Source organism: Hyla sarda, chromosome 3 (assembly GCF_029499605.1).
Source record: "Hyla sarda isolate aHylSar1 chromosome 3, aHylSar1.hap1, whole genome shotgun sequence".
Taxonomy (NCBI): domain Eukaryota; kingdom Metazoa; phylum Chordata; class Amphibia; order Anura; family Hylidae; genus Hyla; species Hyla sarda.
In genome coordinates, this window is record NC_079191.1 from 6,690,960 (window position 1) to 6,705,154 (window position 14,195).

Genomic DNA, 14,195 nt, shown 5'->3' on the forward strand with positions numbered 1-14,195 from the left:
TGGTTGGTGGCTCAACAGCCATGTTTCTGTAGTGTAGTGGTTATCACGTTCGCCTCACACGCGAAAGGTCCCTGGTTCGAAACCGGGCAGAAACAAGGAGTTTCATTTGTTTTTGACTATTGCATGAGGAAACTTTCTTTTTTTTAAGCAGGAGTGGTTTGCTTACACCGTTCTGGTAGCTTTCATCTAGTTTCTATAGTGTTGTAATGATCATATTCACCTAACAAACGGAAGGTCCACGGGTAGAAATATGGGACTGACTCTTAATTTTTTTAGACAAAGCGACATACCTGTTCGATTTGACTTTATCATTTTCGTCATTTTGGATCTTGCACTGTTAGCAGGTTCCATAAAGAGCAAGTTTCTGGAGGTGTAGTTTTTATCACCTTTGCCTCACACACCCAAGGTCCCCAGTTCGATAGATAGCAGAAACATGGAACATCCCTATGTTTTTGGCTTTCGGACCATTGCACGATGAAACCTTGTTTTTATTTGTCAATCTGGCATCCTTTGCTTGCAACGACGGCCATGCGAGTTTTCATCTGGTTTCTGTAGTGTAGTGGTTATCACGTTCGCCTAACACGCGAAAGGTCCCTTGTTTGAAACCGGGCAGAAACATGGGCTTTCCTCTTGCTTTTAGACCAAAGGCCACATCTGTTCACTTTCACTCCATTATTTTCATCCATTCACTTTTAATTCTTGTGACTGAATGTGGAAAGCGAAAGAGGGTGGGCAGGTGGGTGGTTGTTGGCTCAACAGCCATGTTTCTGTAGTGTAGTGGTTATCACGTTCGCCTCACACGCGAAAGGTCTTTGGTTCGATACCGGGCAGAAACATGGGCTTTCTTCTTGCTTTTAGACAAAAGGCCACATCTGTTCACTTTCACTCCATTATTTTCATCCATTCACTTTTAATTCTTGTGACTGAATGTGGAAAGCGAAGGAGGGTGGGCAGGTGGGTGGTTGGTGATTCAACAGCCAGGTTTCTGTAGTGTAGTGGTTATCACGTTCACCTCACGCGCGAAAGGTCCATGGTTCGAAACCAGGCAGAAACAAGGAGTTTCAGTTGTTTTTGACTATTGCATGAGGAAACTTTCTTTTTTTAAGCAGCAGTGGTTTGCCTACACCGTTCTGGTAGCTTTCATCTAGTTTCTATAGTGTTGTAATGTTCACATTCACCTAACAAACGGAAGGTCCACGGGTAGAAATATGGGACTGACTCTTAATTTTTTTAGACAAAGCGACATACCTGTTCGATTTGACTTTATCATTTTCATCATTTTGGATCTTGCACTGTTAGCAGGTTCCATGAAGAGCAAGTTTCTGGAGGTGTAGTGTTTATCACCTTTGCCTCACACACCCAAGGTCCCCAGTTCGATAGATAGCAGAAACATGGAACATCCCTATGTTTTTGGCTTTCGGACCATTGCACGATGAAACCTTGTTTTTATTTGTCAATCTGGCATCCTTTGCTTGTAACGACGGCCTTGTGAGTTTTCATCTGGTTTCTGTAGTGTAGTGGCTATCACGTTCGCCTAACACGCGAAAGGTCCTTGATTCGAAACCGGGCGGAAACATGGGCTTTCCTCTTGCTTTTAGACCAAAGGCCACACCTGTTCACTTTCACTCCATTATTTTCATCCATTCGCTTTTAATTCTTGACTGAATGTGGAAAGCGAAGGAGGGTGGGCAGGTGGGTGGTTGGTGGCTCAACAGCCAGGTTTCTGTAGTGTAGTGGTTATCACGTTCGCCTCACACGCGAAAGGTCCCTGGTTTGAAACCAGACAGAAACAAGAAGTTTCAGATGTTTTTGACTATTGCATGAGGAAACTTTCTTTTTTTAAGCAGGAGTGGTTTGCTTACACCGTTCTGGTAGCTTTAATCTAGTTTCTATAGTGTTGTAATGATCACATTCACCTAACAAACGGAAGGTCCACGGATAGAAATATGGGACTGACTCTTAATTTTTTTAGACAAAGCGACATACCTGTTCGATTTGACTTTATCATTTTCGTCATTTTGGATCTTGCACTGTTAGCAGGTTCAATGAAGAGCAAGTTTCTGGAGGTGTAGTGTTTATCACCTTTGCCTCACACACCCAAGGTCCCAGTTCGATAGATAGCAGAAACATGGAACATTCCTATGTTTTTGGCTTTCGGACCATTGCACGATGAAACCTTGTTTTTATTTGTCAATCTGGCATCCTTTGCTTGCAACGACGGCCATGCAAGTTTTCATCTGGTTTCTGTAGTGTAGTGGTTATCACGTTCGCCTAACACGCGAAAGGTCCCCGGTTCGAAACCGGGCAGAAACATGGGCTTTCTTCTTGCTTTTAGACAAAAGGCCACATCTGTTCACTTTCACTCCATTATTTTCATCCATTCGCTTTTAATTCTTGTTACTGAATGTGGAAAGCAAAAGAGGATGGGCAGGCAGGTGGGTGGTTGGTGGCTCATCAGCCAGGTTTCTGTAGTGTAGTGGTTATCACGTTCGCCTAACACGCGAAAGGTCCCCGGTTCGAAACCGGGCAGAAACATGGGCTTTCTTCTTGCTTTTAGACAAAAGGCCACATCTGTTCACTTTCACTCCATTATTTTCATCCATTCGCTTTTAATTCTTGTGACTGAATGTGGAAAGCGAAAGAGGGTGGGCAGGTGGGTGGTTGGTGGCTCAACAGCCAGGTTTCTGTAGTGTAGAGGTTATCACGTTCGCCTCACACGCGAAAGGTCCCTGGTTCGAAACCGGGCAGAAACAAGGAGTTTCAGATGTTTTTGACTATTGCATGAGGAAACTTTCTTTTTTTAAGCAGGAGTGGTTTGCTTACACCATTCTGGTAGCTTTCATCTAGTTTCTATAGTGTTGTAATGTTCACATTCACCTAACAAACGGAAGGTCCACGGGTAGAAATATGGGACTGACTCTTAATTTTTTTAGACAAAGCGACATACCTGTTCGATTTGACTTGATCATTTTCGTCATTTTGGATCTTGCACTGTTAGCAGGTTCCATGAAGAGCAAGTTTCTGGAGGTGTAGTGTTTATCACCTTTGCCTCACACACCCAAGGTCCCCAGTTCGATAGATAGCAGAAACATGGAACATCCCTATGTTTTTGGCTTTCGGACCATTGCACGATGAAACCTTGTTTACATTTGTCAATCTGGTATCCTTTGCTTGCAACGACGTCCATGCGAGTTTTCATCTGGTTTCTGTAGAGTAGTGGTTATCACGTTCGCCTAACACGCGAAAGGTCCCTGGTTCGAAACCGGGCAGAAACATGGGCTTTCTTCTTGATTTTAGACAAAAGGCCACACCTGTTCACTTTCACTCCATTATTTTCATCCATTCGCTTTTAATTCTTGTTACTGAATGTGGAAAGCAAAAGAGGGTGGGCAGGTGGGTGGTTGATGGCTCAACAGCCAGGTTTCTGTAGTGTAGTGGTTATCACGTTCGCCTAACACGCGAAAGGTCCCCGGTTCGAAACCGGTCAGAAACATGGGCTTTCTTCTTGCTTTTAGACAAAAGGCCACACCTGTTCACTTTCACTCCATTATTTTCATCCATTCGCTTTTAATTCTTGTGACTGAATGTGGAAAGCGAAAGAGAGTGGGCAGGTGGGTGGTTGGTGGCTCAACAGCCAGGTTTCTGTAGTGTAGTGGTTATCACGTTCGCCTCACATGCGAAAGGTCCCTGGTTCGAAACCGGGCAGAAACAAGGAGTTTAAGTTGTTTTTGACTATTGCATGAGGAAACTTTCTTTTTTTAAGCAGGAGTGGTTTGCTTACACCGTTCTGGTAGCTTTCATCTAGTTTCTATAGTGTTGTAATGTTCACATTCACCTAACAAACGGAAGGTCCACGGGTAGAAATATGGGACTGACTCTTAATTTTTTTAGACAAAGCGACATACCTGTTCGATTTGACTTTATCATTTTCGTCATTTTGGATCTTGCACTGTTAGCAGGTTCCATGATGAGCAAGTTTCTGGAGGTGTAGTGTTTATCACCTTTGCCTCACACACCCAAGGTCCCCAGTTCGATAGATAGCAGAAACATGGAACATCCCTATGTTTTTGGCTTTCGGACCATTGCACGATGAAACCTTGTTTTTATTTGTCAATCTGGCATCCTTTGCTTGCAACGACGGCCATGCGAGTTTTCATCTGGTTTCTGTAGTGTAGTGGCTATCACGTTCGCCTAACACGCGAAAGGTCCCTGATTCGAAACCGGGCAGAAACATGGGCTTTCCTCTTGCTTTTAGACCAAAGGTCACATCTGTTCACTTTCACTCCATTATTTTCATCCATTCGCTTTTAATTCTTGTGACTGAATGTGGAAAGCGAAAGAGGGTGGGCAGGTGGGTGGTTGGTGGCTCAACAGCCAGGTTTCTGTAGTGTAGTGGTTATCACGTTCGCCTAACACGCGAAAGGTCCCCGGTTCGAAACCGGGCAGAAACATGGGCTTTCTTCTTGCTTTTAGACAAAAGACCACATCTTTTCACTTTCACTCCATTATTTTCATCCATTCGCTTTTAATTCTTGTGACTGAATGTGGAAAGCGAAGGAGGGTGGGCAGGTGGGTGGTTGGTGGTTCAACAGCCAGGTTTCTGTAGTGTAGTGGTTATCACGTTCACCTCACACGCGAAAGGTCCCTGGTTCGAAACCAGGCAGAAACAAGGAGTTTCAGTTGTTTTTGACTATTGCATGAGGAAACTTTCTTTTCCCTTACGTCCTAACCAGCAGCACAAGTGGGGTGTTCTGCCCCTGTGAAGCTGGCAGGACGGTGGAATTTTTAATTCCGCCCAAGCAATTTAAATTAATTAGCCCCCCCATAAAAGGCCTCCTCCCCTAGGCCATCTCGCTTTTTTTCTGTCCTGTGTAAGGACAGCAGGACGGTGCAGGCTCCTTTGGAGCCTGCCTGGATGTCTCCCCTGTATTGGGGAGATATTTTTGGGGCGCAGTACCTTTTTCAACTGCCCCCTGTTTTTTTCTCTTTATATTATCTGGGCCTCCGGCCTGGTTTATCTTAAAACTATTTGTTTTGACTATTTTATTGCTACAAGGATCCGGTGATCCCTCATAGCATTAGGGATGCCGCTGCAGGTTTTTTTCTTACCCGCCTGGCGTCCCACGTGTCCCGGCTCACGCTCGCCTCCATTACTCTGTGCGAGCCGTGGACCGGAGGTACGTCATCTGACGACTTCCGGTCCCGGCCTCACTTTCTTCAGCGCTTTGCGCTGCCTTTTAAGTTTTATACTTAGGTGGAAAGTCAGGCGTGAGCCCTTTCCTAGTTAGGGAAGGGCTCAGTGGATAATTTTTATTAAAAATTCCCTTCCGGGTGTTTCAGCCTATTGCAGGCTGATCTTCTCTGAAGGGGGCGGGGCTTCCGGGCCCTTTCCCATATAAAGACAGCTGAGACCTTCATTCAGTCTCTGCTGCCATCATAGCTAGTCCTATTTACAAGCCTAGCATTAGTGGTTAGAGCTCCTATCTGCATTATAGGTATCTCTCCCTCTCTATTTGGCGTTAGGGCGATAATAATTTTGTTTATTATCCCTAACTTATTTTCTTTCTTTCCAGAGTCATGTCTACTCCTTCCTCTAGTGACCCACACTCTGGTGGTCGTAAGGCTAGCGCCAAAAAACGCCATCTAGCTTGCGCCAATTGCGGCACTCCGCTTCCGGACGCTTACGAATATAACAGGTGTCCCGGTTGCCGTCCACCCCCTAATCCAGCTGAACCTACTGTCCAGGACATGTTCATCTGGATGAAGGAGTTTATGGGAAATTCCATATCTGAAATTAAGAGTGCTCTTGTTCCCAAAAGAGCTAGAACTGAATCCACTCCTCCTTCTGTGGCGGAAGAATCCGTTATGTCGATCGATGTATTGGACCAGAGGTCATCTGTACAGTCTGAACAGCCTGTTGAGGTGAAGATGTGTCCGCCTCTTTTCCCTGCGGAAAAGACGCAGAGATTACTTAGGTCCATCCGGTCAAGGGACCAGGATGTTGACCAAGGGGAAGCCTCTGCATCCACCTCTAGAGAACCTTGGGTTTTCAAGGTGAATGATGCACGCAAAAAGATGATGAAGGCTGAGTGGAAGCACCCAGATAAACCTGCGCTTGTCACTCGTACCTTCAAATTGATGTACCCTCTCTCGGACGCGGAATCTGATTCCTGGATGCCACCTCCTAAGGTTGATATGGCAGTAAATAAACTGTCCAAGAGAGTCTTGGTTCCCGCGGATGATGGAAGCAACCTCCAGGACCCGCTTGATAGGAAGGTGGATTCCCTTCTCAGACGCACATATTCAGCAGCATCAGCGTCTGCCTCTGTGGCTATTGCCTCGGGAGAAGTGTCTGACTTCGTGAAGGAGCGTGTGGAGCGCATACAGTCTGAGATTGACAACAATGTCCCTAGGGAAGACATCTTGGACAGCTTCAAGACACTCCTCCTTGGTATAGACTTCCTCTGCGAGGCCTCCCAGCAACACCTTAAGCTAGCTGCCAAGTCCATGGCACTCGCTTCTGCTAGCAGACGTCCCTTGTGGTTACGCCCTTGGGTAGCGGACAACACCTCCAAGTTTAACTTGTGTGGGATGCCTTTCGAGCCTACTTGGCTATTTGGTTCTGAGCTGGATCGCATAATGGAAGGTTATGCTGACAAAAAAGGCAGGTGCCTTCCTGTTCAGGCCTTTCGGGGTAAAGGTAGAGCAAGAGGGGGGAAGTCCCAGGGCCCTCCTAGATCCCAGAGACGTCAGTCCTTTCAAAAACGTGGTGGAGGTCGCGGCCGCGGTAAAGACCGGAAGGCCGAGCTATGACTCTCCACTGACATCCACCAACGTTTTCCCTCTCCCTTCCCCTCAAGTGTTTGTTGCAGAGAATCTATCTGCCCATCCTCCTCCAGTAGGAGGACGTTTAAGTTTATTCCTTACAACCTGGATGCAAGAAATCCAGGATCCCTGGGTTCTGAAGGTTATTCAGTCGGGGTACAGGATAGAATTTACCTCCCCTCCCCCAAGGAAGTTTGTCTTAACAAAGTTACTTCCTCAGCCAAAACAGGCTGTCATAGAAACCTCAGTTCTCCAATACTTGGGAAAGCAAGCTTTGGAAGAAGTTCCCCCAGATCAAAGAGGATCTGGCGTCTACTCCCCGATATTTTTGGTTCCCAAACCAAATGGCGACTGGCGCATGATAATAGACCTGCGCTACCTAAACCGATTTATAAGGAAAAGGCGGTTCAGAATGGAAACCATTCGCTCGGTGGTCAGTATCCTGAACCCACAAGATCTCATGGTCACTATAGACTTGAAGGATGCATACCTTCATGTCCCTATATTTCCTGCCCACAGGAAGTTCTTAAGAATCGCCGTCACCATAAAAGGTATGGTAAGGCATTTCCAATTTGCTGTTCTACCGTTCGGCATTACCTCCGCTCCCCACACCTTCACAAAGGTGGTGGCTCCAGTTGTCTCTGCTCTAAGACTAAAAGGCCTAGAGATTGTTCCTTATCTAGACGACTGGCTTTTAAAAGCCGCGACTCTAGACATTCTTCAAGCTCATCTTCAACTGACCCTGGATTTTCTTCAACACCTAGGGTGGCTCATAAATTGGGAAAAATCCGAGATCATCCCATCTACCTCAAGAAGGTTTCTGGGGTTTGTCCTAGACTCCTCTCGGATGACGCTGTCTCTCACCCCAGAAAGGAGAGAGCGCGTCATAAAAGCCGCAGAGTTTTTGTCGGTACCACGCAGAGTGCCCATCAGAACTCTAATGAAGATGTTGGGCCACATGTCAGCGTCTGCAGAAGCAGTCCCCTGGGCCCTGTGGCACCTCCGACCTCTCCAAGATCAGGTCTTGACTGCCTGGAATCGCAACCCCAGTGGGTTGGACAAAAAGTGCACCCTGTCGTCCGAAGTCCGTGCCTCTCTCAGGTGGTGGACGAACCTGACAGATGGGAAGTCCTTGATTCAACCTCTGTGGATCACTCTGACCACAGACGCCTCCCTTCTAGGGTGGGGAGCCCATCTGGACGACCATCCGGTTCAGGGTACCTGGACCCCTCAGGAAAGGTTACTCTCATCCAACATGAGAGAACTGAGAGCAGTTCGTCTTGCGCTCCTCCACTTTGCTCCCCATATCTTAGGGAAAGCAATAAGAGTCCGGTCAGACAACACCACTGTAGTGGCTTATATCAACAGACAGGGTGGCACAAAGTCCCAAGTGCTCCTCAGGGAGACCGGACTTATTCTATCATGGGCAGAGCTCAACCTATCCCACCTTGTTGCAGTCCACATCAAGGGGGATCTCAACGTAGTGGCAGATCGTCTAAGTCGCGGGCTTGCAGTCCAGGGAGAATGGTCTCTCAACGAGAAGATCTTCAGGAGGATAACCCTGAAGTGGGGTACACCAGAAATAGACCTCATGGCAACCCGGCTGAATGCCAAAGTGAGCAAGTTTTGTTCCCTTTACAAGGAGGACAATCCGGTGGCGATAGACGCTCTGTCCATCGCATGGAGGTTCAGGCTGGCCTACATATTCCCTCCACTTTCCATGATACCCAGGGTATTGATGAAAGTCAGGCAAGACCAGACCTCAGTGATTGCCATCATCCCATTCTGGCCGAAGAGGTCCTGGTTCACCCAACTCATGAGGATGAGTCAGGGGTGTTATTGGAGGCTTCCCCACGTGCAGAACCTTGTGTCTCACAACACAGGCTCCTGCCTAGATCTGAGGAGACTCAATCTGACAGCCTGGAGATTGACAGGACCCTACTAAGGAGTGGGCTTCCTGCGGAGGTCTTGAGAACTATTGCACACTCGAGAGCAGAGTCTACAAACAAGGTTTACTCCAGGATAAAGAAGATTTTCCTTCAATGGTGTGCAACGAAAGAGGTAGTTACCTCAGATCCTCCTCTTTCTGCAATACTGCGTTTTCTCCAGGATGGCCTTGACAAGGGTCTTAGCCCATCCACCTTAAAGGTTCAGGTCGCAGCACTCTCTGCCTTCCTAGGCAGGTCTCTATCACAAGAATCCCTGGTTAGAAGATTCCTCAAAGGGGCTGAAAGACTTAAACCTACAGTTCTCAGACCTATTCCCAGTTGGGATTTAACCACTGTTCTCAGGGGGTTATGCGCTCCCCCCTTTGAACCTCTGGAAGAAGTAGACTTTAGGTATTTATCCCTTAAAGTCACTTTTTTATTGGCCATAACCTCAGCCAAGAGAGTGGGTGAGCTTCAGGCCCTTTCGGCTTTCGAGCCTTACACTGTTTTTCTACAGGACAGAGTCCTGTTGAGGTTTTTACCTACCTTCCTTCCTAAGGTTCCGACTTTCTCCAATACCAACCAGGTCATTTCTCTTCCAGTTCTACTGCCTAATCCATCCTCTCCTGAAGAAGCGGTTGACCACACTCTGGACATCTCTAGAGCGCTCAGAGTCTATATCTCAAGAACTGGAGAATTCAGGAAGTCGGAACACCTCCTTGTCTCTTTTTCTGGAAAGAACAAGGGCTTGAAAGCCTCTAAACCTACCCTGAGTAGGTGGATTAAGGAGGCAATCCGAGAGACCTTCATAGTCCAGGAGCTAACTCCTCCTGCCTTTGTCACTGCCCATTCCACTAGGGCAGTCTCTACTTCCTTTGCTGAGAAAAGGTCTGTTCCTCTGGAACAGATTTGTGCTGCTGCTTCTTGGAGCACCCACAATACTTTTTTGAGTCATTACAGGGTTAATGCCAAACGATCGGAAGAGTTGGCCTTTGGGCAGTCAATCCTAAGTGCCACTCTGCCGTAGTCCCTCCCTATTTGTGTTGTTACTCGCTAAGTCCCCACTTGTGCTGCTGGTTAGGACGTAAGGGAAGCGTTAATTTTTAACGTAAATTTGTTTTCCCTTAGTCCTAACAGCAGCACACAAATTTCCCGCCCTAAACTTTTTTGTTACTTGTTATTAAGCGAGATGGCCTAGGGGAGGAGGCCTTTTATGGGGGGGCTAATTAATTTAAATTGCTTGGGCGGAATTAAAAATTCCACCGTCCTGCCAGCTTCACAGGGGCAGAACACCCCACTTGTGCTGCTGTTAGGACTAAGGGAAAACAAATTTACGTTAAAAATTAACGCTTTTTAAGCAGGAGTGGTTTGCTTACACCGTTCTGGTAGCTTTCATCTAGTTTCTATAGTGTTGTAATGTTCACATTCACCTAACAAACGGAAGGTCCACGGGTAGAAATATGGGACTGACTCTTAATTTTTTTAGACAAAGCGACATACCTGTTCGATTTGACTTTATCATTTTCGTCATTTTGGATCTTGCACTGTTAGCAGGTTCCATGAAGAGCAAGTTTCTGGAGGTGTAGTGTTTATCACCTTTGCCTCACACACCCAAGGTCCCCAGTTCGATAGATAGCAGAAACATGGAACATCCCTATGTTTTTGGCTTTCGGACCATTGCACGATGAAACCTTGTTTTTATTTGTCAATCTGGCATCCTTTGCTTGCAACGACGGCCATGCGAGTTTTCATCTAGTTTCTGTAGTGTAGTGGCTATCACGTTCGCCTAACACGCGAAAGGTCCCCGGTTCGAAGCCGGGCACAAACATTGGCTTTCCTCTTGCTTTTAGACCAAAGGCCACACCTGTTCACTTTCACTCCATTATTTTCATCCATTCACTTTTAATTCTTGTGACTGAATGTGGAAAGCGAAAGAGGGTGGGCAGGTGGGTGGTTGTTAGCTCAACAGCCAGGTTTCTGTAGTGGAGTGGTTATCACGTTCGCCTAACACGCGAAAGGTCCCTGGTTCGAAACCGGGCAGAAACATGGGCTTTCTTCTTGCTTTTAGACAAAAGGCCACATCTGTTCACTTTCACTCCATTATTTTCATTCATTCGCTTTTAATTCTTGTTACTGAATGTGGAAAGCAAAAGAGGGTGGGCAGGTGGGTGGTTGTTGGCTCAACAGCCAGGTTTCTGTAGTGTAGTGGTTATCACGTTCGCCTAACACGCGAAAGGTCCCCGGTTCGAAACCGGAAAGAAACATGGGCTTTCTTCTTGCTTTTAGACAAAAGGCCACATCTGTTCACTTTCACTCCATTATTTTCATCCATTCACTTTTAATTCTTGTTACTGAATGTGGAAAGCAAAAGAGGGTGGGCAGGTGGGTGGTTGGTGGCTCAACAGCCATGTTTCTGTAGTGTAGTGGTTATCACGTTCGCCTAACACGCGAAAGGTCTCTGGTTCGATACCGGGCAGAAACATGGGCTTTCTTCTTGCTTTTAGACAAAAGGCCACACCTGTTCACTTTCACTCCATTATTTTCATCCATTCGCTTTTAATTCTTGTGACTGAATGTGGAAAGCGAAAGAGGGTGGGCAGGTGGGTGGTTGGTGGCTCAACAGCCAGGTTTCTGTAGTGTAGTGGTTATCATTTTCGCCTCACGCTCGAAAGGTCCCTGGTTCGAAACCGGGCAGAAACAAGGAGTTTCAGTTGTTTTCGACTATTGCATGAGGAAACTTTCTTTTTTTTTAAGCAGGAGTGGTTTGCTTACACCGTTCTGGTAGCTTTCATCTAGTTTCTATAGTGTTGTAATGTTCACATTCACCTAACAAACGGAAGGTCCACGGGTAGAAATATGGGACTGACTCTTAATTTTTTTAGACAAAGCGACATACCTGTTCGATTTGACTTTATCATTTTCATCATTTTGGATCTTGCACTGTTAGCAGGTTCCATGAAGAGCAAGTTTCTGGAGGTGTAGTGTTTATCACCTTTGCCTCACACACCCAAGGTCCCCAGTTCGATAGATAGCAGAAACATGGAACATCCCTATGTTTTTGGCTTTCGGACCATTGCACGATGAAACCTTGTTTTTATTTGTCAATCTGGCATCCTTTGCTTGCAACGACGGCCTTGTGAGTTTTCATCTGGTTTCTGTAGTGTAGTGGCTATCACGTTCGCCTAACACGCGAAAGGTCCCTGATTCGAAACCAGGCGGAAACATGGGCTTTCCTCTTGCTTTTAGACCAAAGGCCACACCTGTTCACTTTCACTCCATTATTTTCATCCATTCGCTTTTAATTCTTGACTGAATGTGGAAAGCGAAGGAGGGTGGGCAGGCAGGTGGGTGGTTGGTGGCTCATCAGCCAGGTTTCTGTAGTGTAGTGGTTATCACGTTCGCCTAACACGCGAAAGGTCCCCGGTTCGAAACCGGGCAGAAACATGGGCTTTCTTCTTGCTTTTAGACAAAAGGCCACATCTGTTCACTTTCACTCCATTATTTTCATCCATTCGCTTTTAATTCTTGTGACTGAATGTGGAAAGCGAAAGAGGGTGGGCAGGTGGGTGGTTGGTGGCTCAACAGCCAGGTTTCTGTAGTGTAGTGGTTATCACGTTCGCCTAACACGCGAAAGGTCCCCGGTTCGAAACCGGGCAGAAACATGGGCTTTCTTCTTGCTTTTAGACAAAAGACCACATCTTTTCACTTTCACTCCATTATTTTCATCCATTCGCTTTTAATTCTTGACTGAATGTGGAAAGCGAAGAAGGGTGGGCAGGTGGGTGGTTGGTGGCTCAAAAGCCAGGTTTCTGTAGTGTAGTGGTTATCACGTTCGCCTCACACACGAAAGGTCCCTGGTTCGAAACCGGGCAGAAACAAGGAGTTTCAGTTGTTTTTGACTATTGCATGAGGAAACTTTCTTTTTTTAAGCAGGAGTGGTTTGCTTACACCGTTCTGGTAGCTTTCATCTAGTTTCTATAGTGTTGTAATGTTCACATTCACCTAACAAACGGAAGGTCCACGGGTAGAAATATGGGACTGACTCTTAATTTTTTTAGACAAAGCGACATACCTGTTCGATTTGACTTTATCGTTTTCGTCATTTTGGATCCTGCACTGTTAGCAGGTTCCATGAAGAGCAAGTTTCTGGAGGTGTAGTGTTTATCACCTTTGCCTCACACACCCAAGGTCCCCAGTTCGATAGATAGCAGAAACATGGAACATCCCTATGTTTTTGGCTTTCGGACCATTGCACGATGAAACCTTGTTTTCATTTGTCAATCTGGTATCCTTTGCTTGCAACGACGGCCATGCGAGTTTTCATCTGGTTGCTGTAGTGTAGTGGCTATCACGTTCGCCTAACACACGAAAGGTCCCCGGTTCGAAGCCGGGCACAAACATGGGCTTTCCTCTTGCTTTTAGACCAAAGGCCACACCTGTTCACTTTCACTCCATTATTTTCATCCATTCACTTTTAATTCTTGTGACTGAATGTGGAAAGCAAAAGAGGGTGGGCAGGTGGGTGGTTGTTAGCTCAACAGCCAGGTTTCTGTAGTGTAGTGGTTATCACGTTCGCCTAACACGCGAAAGGTCCCCGGTTCGAAACCGGGCAGAAACATGGGCTTTCTTCTTGCTTTTAGACAAAAGGCCACATCTGTTCACTTTCACTCCATTATTTTCATTCATTCGCTTTTAATTCTTGTTACTGAATGTGGAAAGCAAAAGAGGGTGGGCAGTTGGGTGGTTGGTGGCTTAACAGCCAGGTTTCTGTAGTGTAGTGGTTATCACGTTCGCCTAACACGCGAAAGGTCCCCGGTTCGAAACCGGGCAGAAACATGGGCTTTCTTCTTGCTTTTAGACAAAAGGCCACATCTGTTCACTTTCACTCCATTATTTTCATCCATTCGCTTTTAATTCTTGTAACTGAATGTGGAAAGCGAAAGAGGGTGGGCAGGTGGGTGGTTGTTGGCTCAACAGCCAGGTTTCTGTAGTGTAGTGGTTATTACGTTCGCCTCACACGCGAAAGGTCCCTGGTTCGAAACCGGGCAGTAACAAGGAGTTTCAGATGTTTTTGACTATTGCATGAGGAAACTTTCTTTTTTTAAGCAGGAGTGGTTTGCTTACACCGTTCTGGTAGCTTTCATCTAGTTTCTATAGTGTTGTAATGTTCACATTCACCTAACAAACGGAAGGTCCACGGCTAGAAATATGGGACTGACTCTTAATTTTTTTAGACAAAGCGACATACCTGTTCGATTTGACTTTATCAATTTCATCATTTTGGATCTTGCACTGTTAGCAGGTTCCATGAAGAGCAAGTTTCTGGAGGTGTAGTGTTTATCACCTTTGCCTCACACACCCAAGGTCCCCAGTTCGATAGATAGCAGAAACATGGAACATCCCTATGTTTTTGGCTTTCAGACCATTGCACGATGAAACCTT

The 14,195-nt window shown here is 46.3% G+C and overlaps 20 non-coding genes across 20 annotated transcripts; all 20 read left to right on the forward strand.

Annotated features, from left to right (window-relative positions):
* The first annotated feature begins 22 nt into the window (after positions 1 to 22).
* Positions 23 to 95, forward strand: TRNAV-CAC (transfer RNA valine (anticodon CAC)). The gene has a single exon. It is a non-coding gene; the product is annotated as a tRNA-Val (tRNA).
* A 668-nt stretch (positions 96 to 763) lies between these two features.
* On the forward strand, positions 764 to 836 carry TRNAV-CAC (transfer RNA valine (anticodon CAC)). The gene has a single exon. It is a non-coding gene; the product is annotated as a tRNA-Val (tRNA).
* A 145-nt stretch (positions 837 to 981) lies between these two features.
* Positions 982 to 1,054, forward strand: TRNAV-CAC (transfer RNA valine (anticodon CAC)). Its single transcript has one exon. It is a non-coding gene; the product is annotated as a tRNA-Val (tRNA).
* A 665-nt stretch (positions 1,055 to 1,719) lies between these two features.
* Positions 1,720 to 1,792, forward strand: TRNAV-CAC (transfer RNA valine (anticodon CAC)). Its single transcript has one exon. It is a non-coding gene; the product is annotated as a tRNA-Val (tRNA).
* Positions 1,793 to 2,240: 448 nt separating this feature from the next.
* Positions 2,241 to 2,313, forward strand: TRNAV-AAC (transfer RNA valine (anticodon AAC)). The gene has a single exon. It is a non-coding gene; the product is annotated as a tRNA-Val (tRNA).
* A 149-nt stretch (positions 2,314 to 2,462) lies between these two features.
* On the forward strand, positions 2,463 to 2,535 carry TRNAV-AAC (transfer RNA valine (anticodon AAC)). Its single transcript has one exon. It is a non-coding gene; the product is annotated as a tRNA-Val (tRNA).
* A 145-nt stretch (positions 2,536 to 2,680) lies between these two features.
* Positions 2,681 to 2,753, forward strand: TRNAV-CAC (transfer RNA valine (anticodon CAC)). The gene has a single exon. It is a non-coding gene; the product is annotated as a tRNA-Val (tRNA).
* A 667-nt stretch (positions 2,754 to 3,420) lies between these two features.
* On the forward strand, positions 3,421 to 3,493 carry TRNAV-AAC (transfer RNA valine (anticodon AAC)). The gene has a single exon. It is a non-coding gene; the product is annotated as a tRNA-Val (tRNA).
* A 145-nt stretch (positions 3,494 to 3,638) lies between these two features.
* On the forward strand, positions 3,639 to 3,711 carry TRNAV-CAC (transfer RNA valine (anticodon CAC)). The gene has a single exon. It is a non-coding gene; the product is annotated as a tRNA-Val (tRNA).
* A 667-nt stretch (positions 3,712 to 4,378) lies between these two features.
* On the forward strand, positions 4,379 to 4,451 carry TRNAV-AAC (transfer RNA valine (anticodon AAC)). Its single transcript has one exon. It is a non-coding gene; the product is annotated as a tRNA-Val (tRNA).
* Positions 4,452 to 4,596: 145 nt separating this feature from the next.
* TRNAV-CAC (transfer RNA valine (anticodon CAC)) lies at positions 4,597 to 4,669 on the forward strand. The gene has a single exon. It is a non-coding gene; the product is annotated as a tRNA-Val (tRNA).
* A 6,057-nt stretch (positions 4,670 to 10,726) lies between these two features.
* TRNAV-AAC (transfer RNA valine (anticodon AAC)) lies at positions 10,727 to 10,799 on the forward strand. The gene has a single exon. It is a non-coding gene; the product is annotated as a tRNA-Val (tRNA).
* A 363-nt stretch (positions 10,800 to 11,162) lies between these two features.
* On the forward strand, positions 11,163 to 11,235 carry TRNAV-AAC (transfer RNA valine (anticodon AAC)). Its single transcript has one exon. It is a non-coding gene; the product is annotated as a tRNA-Val (tRNA).
* Positions 11,236 to 11,380: 145 nt separating this feature from the next.
* TRNAV-CAC (transfer RNA valine (anticodon CAC)) lies at positions 11,381 to 11,453 on the forward strand. The gene has a single exon. It is a non-coding gene; the product is annotated as a tRNA-Val (tRNA).
* A 671-nt stretch (positions 11,454 to 12,124) lies between these two features.
* On the forward strand, positions 12,125 to 12,197 carry TRNAV-AAC (transfer RNA valine (anticodon AAC)). The gene has a single exon. It is a non-coding gene; the product is annotated as a tRNA-Val (tRNA).
* A 145-nt stretch (positions 12,198 to 12,342) lies between these two features.
* Positions 12,343 to 12,415, forward strand: TRNAV-AAC (transfer RNA valine (anticodon AAC)). Its single transcript has one exon. It is a non-coding gene; the product is annotated as a tRNA-Val (tRNA).
* Positions 12,416 to 12,558: 143 nt separating this feature from the next.
* On the forward strand, positions 12,559 to 12,631 carry TRNAV-CAC (transfer RNA valine (anticodon CAC)). The gene has a single exon. It is a non-coding gene; the product is annotated as a tRNA-Val (tRNA).
* A 667-nt stretch (positions 12,632 to 13,298) lies between these two features.
* Positions 13,299 to 13,371, forward strand: TRNAV-AAC (transfer RNA valine (anticodon AAC)). The gene has a single exon. It is a non-coding gene; the product is annotated as a tRNA-Val (tRNA).
* Positions 13,372 to 13,516: 145 nt separating this feature from the next.
* Positions 13,517 to 13,589, forward strand: TRNAV-AAC (transfer RNA valine (anticodon AAC)). The gene has a single exon. It is a non-coding gene; the product is annotated as a tRNA-Val (tRNA).
* A 145-nt stretch (positions 13,590 to 13,734) lies between these two features.
* Positions 13,735 to 13,807, forward strand: TRNAV-CAC (transfer RNA valine (anticodon CAC)). The gene has a single exon. It is a non-coding gene; the product is annotated as a tRNA-Val (tRNA).
* Positions 13,808 to 14,195: the final 388 nt, after the last annotated feature.